At 42.7% G+C, this 8,445-nt stretch overlaps 1 long non-coding RNA gene across 1 annotated transcript; it reads left to right on the top strand.

Moving 5' to 3' along the window:
- Nucleotides 1–2,286: 2,286 nt before the first annotated feature.
- LOC116073592 lies at nucleotides 2,287–8,112 on the top strand. The gene is made up of 4 exons (XR_004111882.1): nucleotides 2,287–2,533; nucleotides 3,069–3,157; nucleotides 7,215–7,348; nucleotides 7,967–8,112. It is a non-coding gene; the product is annotated as an uncharacterized LOC116073592 (long non-coding RNA).
- Nucleotides 8,113–8,445: the final 333 nt, after the last annotated feature.

An 8,445-nucleotide genomic window follows, 5' to 3' on the forward strand; every position in this document is an offset into this window, starting at 1 on the left:
AAAAAAAAAAAAAAAACAAACCTACACACACAAAAAAAACCCAGCTCTCTGCCCCTACCTGCAGACACACGCAAACTGGTTATAGATATGTAGACCATATCTATATAAATGCCTTTTGAGAATGGAGAATATTAAAAACTGTCACATGCTATTTTAGTGTATTGGAAAGGCTGACTCTGGAGCTGGACTTTAGCCTTCCCTTTCCATATCCGAGCATACTTGCTTAAAAGTTAGCTCCAAAGTCCTTTCCCTGGGTCAGGTGGGCCACTTGATGAGGAACCTGCTTGACTCTGTTTTTAAGACAGTAGCCATTTGTTGTCTTGTTAAAAATAAGTTTGCATTTACCATAGGACCAGTTTGTTTCCTGGGAGCTGACCTGCCCCACCTCATGACCTCGGCTTGTTTGTGAGAACACCCTGCGCTTTCCCGAGTTATCGACCACAGGATGATTGTTTTGTTGTTGCTGCTGAGATCTTTCTGCACTTTCTAACTGCCCCATTGCCTCACTTCGGAAAACCTGCTTTACTTGTGATCTGGTCCTGAGAAACGGACTCAGCATCGCTCTCTCTATCCCAGCTTAGGAGGCCGTAGCCAGCCAGCTCTCTGGTGCACCCAAATAAATAAAGCTTGCTTCAAAATTGGCTCAAAAATTGTGGAAGTGGTCTCCTTCTTACCAGTGGGATTAACATGGGCACTGTGATGGAAAAGGAGAGCAAGCGGAACAGTCCAGGAAAGACACCATGTGTCTAAAATCAGCTTGAAAGTACACTCTCCCAGCAGGCCCTGCTGCTTTTCTCAACCCCTTTCTTTACTAGTTAATTGTCTCTAAAAAATGACAACTTGTTGAAGAACCAACCTGCCTCCATCTAGGTTTAAAGTCCATCCTATAGTCCAGACAAACTAAGCTAACTCCTGCTTATGATCAAATCTGTTACTTAAGGATTGGGCAATGCCCCACTTGTAACCTTAAGCACAAATGGTTCTGTACTGCCTGTGCAGGGATGGCAGCCATACCTTTATCTCAGGAGGTCATTATGACTAACCTGTTATACTTTTGTTCTGCTCCTGTAACTCTGCCTGTGTTGCCAGTCGAAACTCCCTACCCCTGAGCTAGATAAAAATCTTGTCTCCCTCATATCTGGGGCTGCCCTCTGAAATCCTGACTTAGGGTGACTGCTGACTGACCAGTCCCAGGTGTACCTCTTAGTTGGGCAGTCATAGATTTGGTCTTTCTCCTCAAAATTTTCAGTTTTAACAGTATAATCACAGATATTTAACTCTCTAAATACTCTCTACCCTTATTTCTCTAAAACTTTGGCTAAAGGATAAACTTTACCTCACACTCTTTGTGTGTGTGTGTGTGTGTGTGTGTGTGTGTGTGTGTGTTTAAGATTTATTTATTTATTATATATACATTCTGGCTGCATGTATGCCTTCAGGCCAGTAGATTATTACAGATGATATTATATATCTCATTATAAATGGTTGTAAGCCACCATGTGGTTGCTGGGAATTGAATTCAGGAACTCTGGAAGAACAGCCAGTGCTCTTGACCTCTGAGCCATCTCTCCAGCCCAGATGTGGTTTTTAAAGATGATAAAATTCTGCCTTGAGAAGGCCAGGCTGACTCCATGTCAGGCTTCAAACTGGCAGTTCAGGAGACTAGACTTAAATCTCTGTTTCCAAGAACAGGACAAGCCCAGGCAAGTCCAGGCCTCAGAAGCTGCCCTGCTGCCTGTCCTGAGGCAAGGACAGTGGGTCAGCAGCAGTTTCCAGACTTCCTCCGCAGCAGTTTCCAGCCTCCCAGGCCCCAATAGTTCTAGAATGTCCTTATAGATAGAGCCAAGATTAAGATAGAGGTCACCTACCTTCCCCGGAATTCCCCTAGTGTGCTTTAAATTAGGCCTGTGAGCTCATCTTTGGAGTCTCATCTTTGTAGATAGTAGACACCAGCATGCTGGACTACTGCAGAATAAAACTCTCTTTGCGTTTACATACTACTTGAGTTCAGGGTATCATTCTTCTGTGAATCATGGACCCTTATAGTCTTAGTTAGGGTTTCCATTGCTGTGAAGAGACTCCATGAGCAAGGCAAATTTAATAAAGGAAAAAATTTAATTGGGGCTGGTTTACAGTTTCAGAGGTTCAGTCCATTCTCATCATGGTGGGAACCATGGCAGCATCCAGGGAGACACAGTGTTAGAGGAGCTGAGAGTTCTAGATTCTAGGGAGACACAATGTTAGAGGAGCTGAGAGTTCTAGATTCTAAGGCATCCAGGAGAAGACTGAAGCCAGAAGGCGGCTCTCTTCCTCACTGGGTGGAGCCTGAGCATAGGAGGCCTCAAAGCCCACCTATGCAATGACACATTTCCTTCAACAGGGCCATATCTCCTCCAATAAGACCATACCTCCTAATAGTGCTATTTCCTATGGCTAAGCATTCAAGCTACCACAAAGTCTAATTTTAAAAAAGTTAGCTTAAAATCTGTAACAACAACAACAAAAGAGTTAATACTTAAAAGTGTATGTAAAGGTAATCTCCATTTGTTATAGCACACCATGTATGTAACCTGGATTTAACTTTTTTTTTTCTGTTTTTTTTTTTTTTTTTTTTTTTTTTTTTTTTTTTTTTTTCAAGACAGGGTTTCTCTGTATAGCTCTGACTGACCTGGAACTCACTCTGTAGACCAGGCTAGCCTTGAACTCAGAAATCCACCTGCCTCTGCCTCCCAAGTGCTGGGATTAAAGGCATGTGCCATCACTGCCCAGCTTGGATTTAACTGTTGTTTAGGAAAATAGATGTAAAAGTGAGGAAGGTGTTTAGCAACCACGTAGCCTGCCACCATCTTGGCTGATGAGTTAGCAGCCAACTGATTAGGTCATCATCTTTACTAAAGAGGGGAATGCCACGTGACTTCACTGCCATCTTGGTTAAGGTGACCTTGTGGTATAAACCAACTAAGGCAGCACTTGTAAAACTGTTAGTTCCTCTTCTTATAACACCAGACCTTCAAAATGTTTTGTTTTATCCAAGATAATTTATTTTATTTTATTTTCCTTACATCTAGGAGGCAACAGCAGGCCTCAAAATATTTTTGGCGATAGATTTTTGTCCTGAGAGTGAAAAATAACAGTTGAGGTCAAAGCCATGAACAAGGTCTGTGCAATGTGTTTGATGATTAAGGTTTATAAATACCTAAGATTATAAGGATCTATTCGGGCTCTTTGTAAATGTTGTTAAGCTCAATGCTTTTAAGCTTCAAATTCAACAGGGATAAAATTGTAAAGTACTAATCATATAAAAGTTACTAATGTATTATAAACTGTTAAAAATAATTAAGATATTCAAGTTAATGGTCAGTCACCTTATAAATGATCAAATTATTTACTGTTCTCAGAGCTGGGTTTGTTGTCAGAGTCAGTGCAAATGTAATTTATTTACAGAGACAAGCTTGGTGGGAGAGACCAATTTTTACTTCCCATCACTTAGTTTCAATATATGTTGTCAAGTTTAAGCCTAAATCAAGTAAAGCAAAGCAAGTTTAAATTTAGTTTGTTTAACATAAAATAATATTCAAAATCAGGTATGTTCTAAAAAACCGCTGTGAAAGATTGAATCCTTGAGTAAGTGGGTTAAATTTACAATACATTTTCATGACAGAATGTCCCCAGGTCCATATAGTTCCCTTGGATGAAACACAGTCCCACCAGAATATTTTACACACTAGCCTAATTACAGGACAAAGATGCATGGGAAATAAGACCGGCTAAATCTCTGCTCTTCTGCCTCTAGCTGTGTGGGCTAAACCAGAAAATAGTCTTCCCTCTTCCTCATCTACAGAAAAGATGAATTATTTTTCATGATAGAGTGACAGATTCTCTGGCCTGGTAGAGAATTTCGGTGTATACTCACATCCTAAATAGCTCAGACAACAGAGAGGCAAATAGCAATTCCTCTGCCCTCCACATCTCCTGAACTGTCATATGTGGATGCTGTAAACAGGGCAACCGTGTACCAAAGCCTACCCCCTGACTGGTGGAGGACCTGCATGCTAGTTCAGTTGTTCAAGCCCAACCCTGGCATTCAGTTCTTCCTCTTAGGAAAGCTAACCCCAGGGTCCACATTCTAGCCATCCACACCCCTGTTAAAGGAGGCTGCTAAACTCACACCCTTGGAAAGCTATTCAGAATATTCATTCAAGCTGTGTCTTTGACCGTTGGCTTTGTATCTGTAGAGTCAACAGATGACTTTGTTAAGCGATTGCCCCAAGCCTTTAGATTCTCCAGGAGGAGAGGACTGAGATGAAGGAATCTCTCTAACCTGTGCTCACCTGTGGCTTTGGGAATATAATCTAGTCTTTACTAGAGAGAGAGCTCCAGAGCCAGTACCTGTACTCTTGAAGTCTACAAGGAGTCTAAGGGCTGTGACAGTGAAGCAGTTGTTGGTTTTAAACTAGTGCGTTAAAATAGATCCTGGGATCACTGCACTGAAAGCGTCTGAGTCAAAGGAGAGATACCGTGGTTCTTCAGGAGCCAAGTGAATGTTTCACAATGCTCTTGAATGTTTTCTAAGAAATTTCAAGAGCCAATATTTGTTAAAACTCACTTAATTTGGTTATCTTGCTTTACAATTTAATGGCCAACCATTTTTAAATAGATGTTAAGAAATACATTTACTGCTGTCCATTTGTGGTGACCTAGAGATCTGCAGAGTCAGCTTCAGTCTTCTTTGTTAATTCAGTTTATTACATGTAAAGTATTTACTACATCATGACACAACTGACTGCTTTCAGCTTTCTTTAAAAAAAAAGATTTATTTATTATTTATTTTATGTATATGGGTACACTGTAGATGTACAGATGGTTGTGAGCCATCATGTGGTTGCTGGGAATTGAATTCAGGGCCTCTCCTCACTCACTCTAGCCCTACTCGCTCCAGCCCAAAGATTTATTATTATATCTAAATACACTGTAGCTGTCTTCAGACACACCAGAAGAGGGCATCAGATCTCATTACAGGTGGTTGTGAGCCACCATGTGGTTGCTGGGATTTGAACTTGGAACCACTGAGCAGTCTCACCAGCCCCTTGCCTTCAGCTTTCAACTGTTGGTTGACTACATGGAATGAAAATGTAGAAAAAGATGAAAAGTTTCTGTTAATAGGATTAATTTTAGAAAACCTTGTAAACTGAATCGTTTACTCTTGACATGGCCGTCACTGAACGGTGCGGTAACAGAGCGATCTAGAGAAGTACACACTGAGGAGGCAGCCAGGCAGACAGAAATACAATTTAGAATTGAATTTCTGTTTACATGGCTTGCTAACATAAAATATTTCTAATGTATAGTCCTGGAATATAAGTATAGAAGTTTAATTTTAACAACATATACAAAATATTTATTGTTCAAATACTAGATATGGTCATTTAAGGTAATTAGTCCCAATTTAAAAATTTTTTACCTTATCAAATTGTTTCTAATCAAAAATTGTGTCTTACTTGAAATACTCTGATTTCATTCACTATGGTTAATATTTGAAACATGTACGAAATTCATTAAATATAAAAGCAGGGGATATCACTTGGAGACCGTGTTCAGATTCATCCCTCGGATGCTGACTTTCCCCGACTTCCTTTACTCAGCTTCCAGGTGCTCAGTCCTTACACAGGAGCCTGAGGTAACAAACGGCTGCTTACAGCTACCTTGTCCCTCTAAGGGCTCTGGTCCGAGGTCCGTCCCTCTAAAGGCTCTGGTCCGCGGTCCGTCCCTCAAAGGGCTCTGGTCCGAGGTCCATCCCTCTAAGGGCTCTGGTCCGAGGTCCCTCCCTCTAAGGGCTCTGGTCCGAGGTCCGCCCAGTTAGACAATTGCATTTAACTCACATTAATCTTGATGTAAACGTTTTCTTCATATACGTTGTGTCTTACTGTTCCCCACATGTTGTACAGTTATTACCTCCTACTTGGGTTCTGGATCTCTGCCAACTGTTAAGCTTTCTCATGGGCCCTTAGAACAGGGTTGGGAATGGGGGTGGGAACTGGGGGTGGGGGGAAGAAACTACTAGAAAGTCCCAGACACCAGGGATTCGAGAGTCTCCCAGGACCTAATGGTGATGACATTAGCCAAAATGCCCAACATCTGGGAGATTTCTATCCCAGAAGGGACCCCCTCCAGTTGAGGGGTAGGGCCATCCACCCGTCTCAAAATTGTTAACCCAGAATTGTTCCCTTCTAAAGGAAACACAGGGACAAAAATGGAGCAGAGACTGAAGGAAAGGCCATCCAGAGACTGCCCCACCTAGGGATCCATCTCATCTGCAGACACCAAACCCTGACACTAGTGCAGATGCCAGGAAGCGCTTGCTGACAGGAGCCTGGTATAGCTGTCCTCTGAGAGGGTCTGCCAGCACCCTACTAAGACAGATGCAGATACTCACAGTCAACCATTGGACTGAGCCTGGGACCCCAATGGAAGAGTTAGGGGAAGGACTGAAGGAGCTGAAGGGGATTGCGACCCCATAGGAAGAACAATAGTATCAACTAATGGGACCCCTCAGAGCTCCTAGGGACTACAGCACCAACCAAAGAGTATTCATGGGCCAGTCCATGACTCCTGCTATATATGTAGCAGAGGACTACTTGGTCCTGTGGAGACTTGATGCCCCAGATAAGGGGAACACTTGTGGGTGTGTGTAGGCGGGGAGGTGAGGCGGGAGTGGGTGGGTGAGTGAGGAACTGCCCTCTTAGAGGCACAGAGGGAGATATGGTGGGGGGGGGTATGGAGGGGGAGACCGAGAGGGGGAACAACATTTGAAATGTAAACAAATAAAATAATTAATTTTAAAAAAGAATTTTTTCTAACAGGATTTCTGACTTGGAAAATCCAATAATTTTTTTATTGCAGCTTTTTTGACTTTGGTCAAAAAACCTGTGAGATATCCAGATAACTTTTGGAATTTTTACTAGCAGAGAAAGCTATCTCAACCAGAGAGTTTTTAGAATAGCAAGAAAAAGCTGTCTGGAGCAAAGCAGAGTACACACACACACACACACACACACACACAGAGACAGACAGACAGAGAGAGAGACAGACAGACAGACAGACAGACAGACAGACAGACAGACAGACAATGCATTTGGAAAGCAATCTCAGCAGAACCTAGGTTGCCAGTTTGGACCCACAGTTTGACTTGGAGTTGTTCTTTGTGCCTGTCCCAGACACCCCTTCTCTCAGAACCCCTCTCCAGGCCAAGGCTGGTCCTTGACAAATCAGTTAACCTACCTGACCAGCTCAGATCAGCTCAACATCCTTCAGGACCAGCTGGACACCTGGACTGATGCAGTGCTTCGAGGTTTGTGCTCTTCTCCACAAACAATACTGCTCTCATGCAGTATTGTTCTAACTGGTTTGAGATGGTGCTCAGAGACAGGGGCCAGACAAAAATTCAACCAAAAGCCTCCCCCATTTATGGGCTTCAGGTTCTATCCTACTCTGGCTCCTCCCCTTGATCACTTCATTCATCTTTATTATTCTCATATTTCTACCCGGTCTTTTAAACATTTTATTACTGGGCTTCACTCCAAACTAAATGTTACCCACAAGCTCCCAGAGTCCTCACCTTACATGTGTTCCCTGTACATTTGTAAACAGACTTTTTAGTTGTTGTAAAGGAACCCTGGCTCTCACCCCAGCCAGACAATTCTTTCTATTAGCTCTCTGTTTTCTCCTATTCCATTCCTTTGATAGTCTGAATCTCTCTGCTACTTCTCTTAGCTCATTTTGGTGTAGCAGTGTGGCAATGGGACCAGTCACTGTCACCCTAAATCAACTCTATGTCCACTTCCTCTCTGTCAACTCTGTCTCTCCCCACTCCGACCCTCCCTATCCCTCAACCTTCCTGGGCAGTCCCTCAATTTTCACTCTGTAAGTAGATCATCTGCTTACAGCTCTCTAATAATTATTTTACAAGTCTCTTCAGGAATACAGGATGGCAATTTCCTGACCCTCCCCTTGCTACCTGACTGGAGGACTACCTCTTCAGTGGATCCAGAGCTACCTCCTCTGACAAAGACAGAAAACAGCTATAAGTCCACTGAGGTTTTGTTTTAAATAAACAAAAACAAACAAACAAACAAACAAACAACAAACCATTTCCTGCTAAAAGACTACATTTCCCAGCTTTCCTTGCAGCCAGGCAAGGCAGCTCCAGAAGAGAGGGACTACAGGAGTGAACGTAGTGTGGTAGTAATTTTGGTTCCTATAAAGGGCCTTGCTCATCTTCTGTAAGCATTTTGCTCATTCACACAGGTGGGAAGAGGGCTTAGTGGGTAATGTGCTGTGAAAGTATGGAAAACTGAGTTTGAATCCAATAGCAATGTGTACCTGTCATCTCAGTGCTGGGAGACAGAAACAGGGGGATTCCTGGAGCTCTCTAGCCAGCTACTCAGC

This window comes from Mastomys coucha, unplaced genomic scaffold (assembly GCF_008632895.1).
Source record: "Mastomys coucha isolate ucsf_1 unplaced genomic scaffold, UCSF_Mcou_1 pScaffold23, whole genome shotgun sequence".
NCBI classification, from domain to species: Eukaryota; Metazoa; Chordata; class Mammalia; order Rodentia; family Muridae; genus Mastomys; species Mastomys coucha.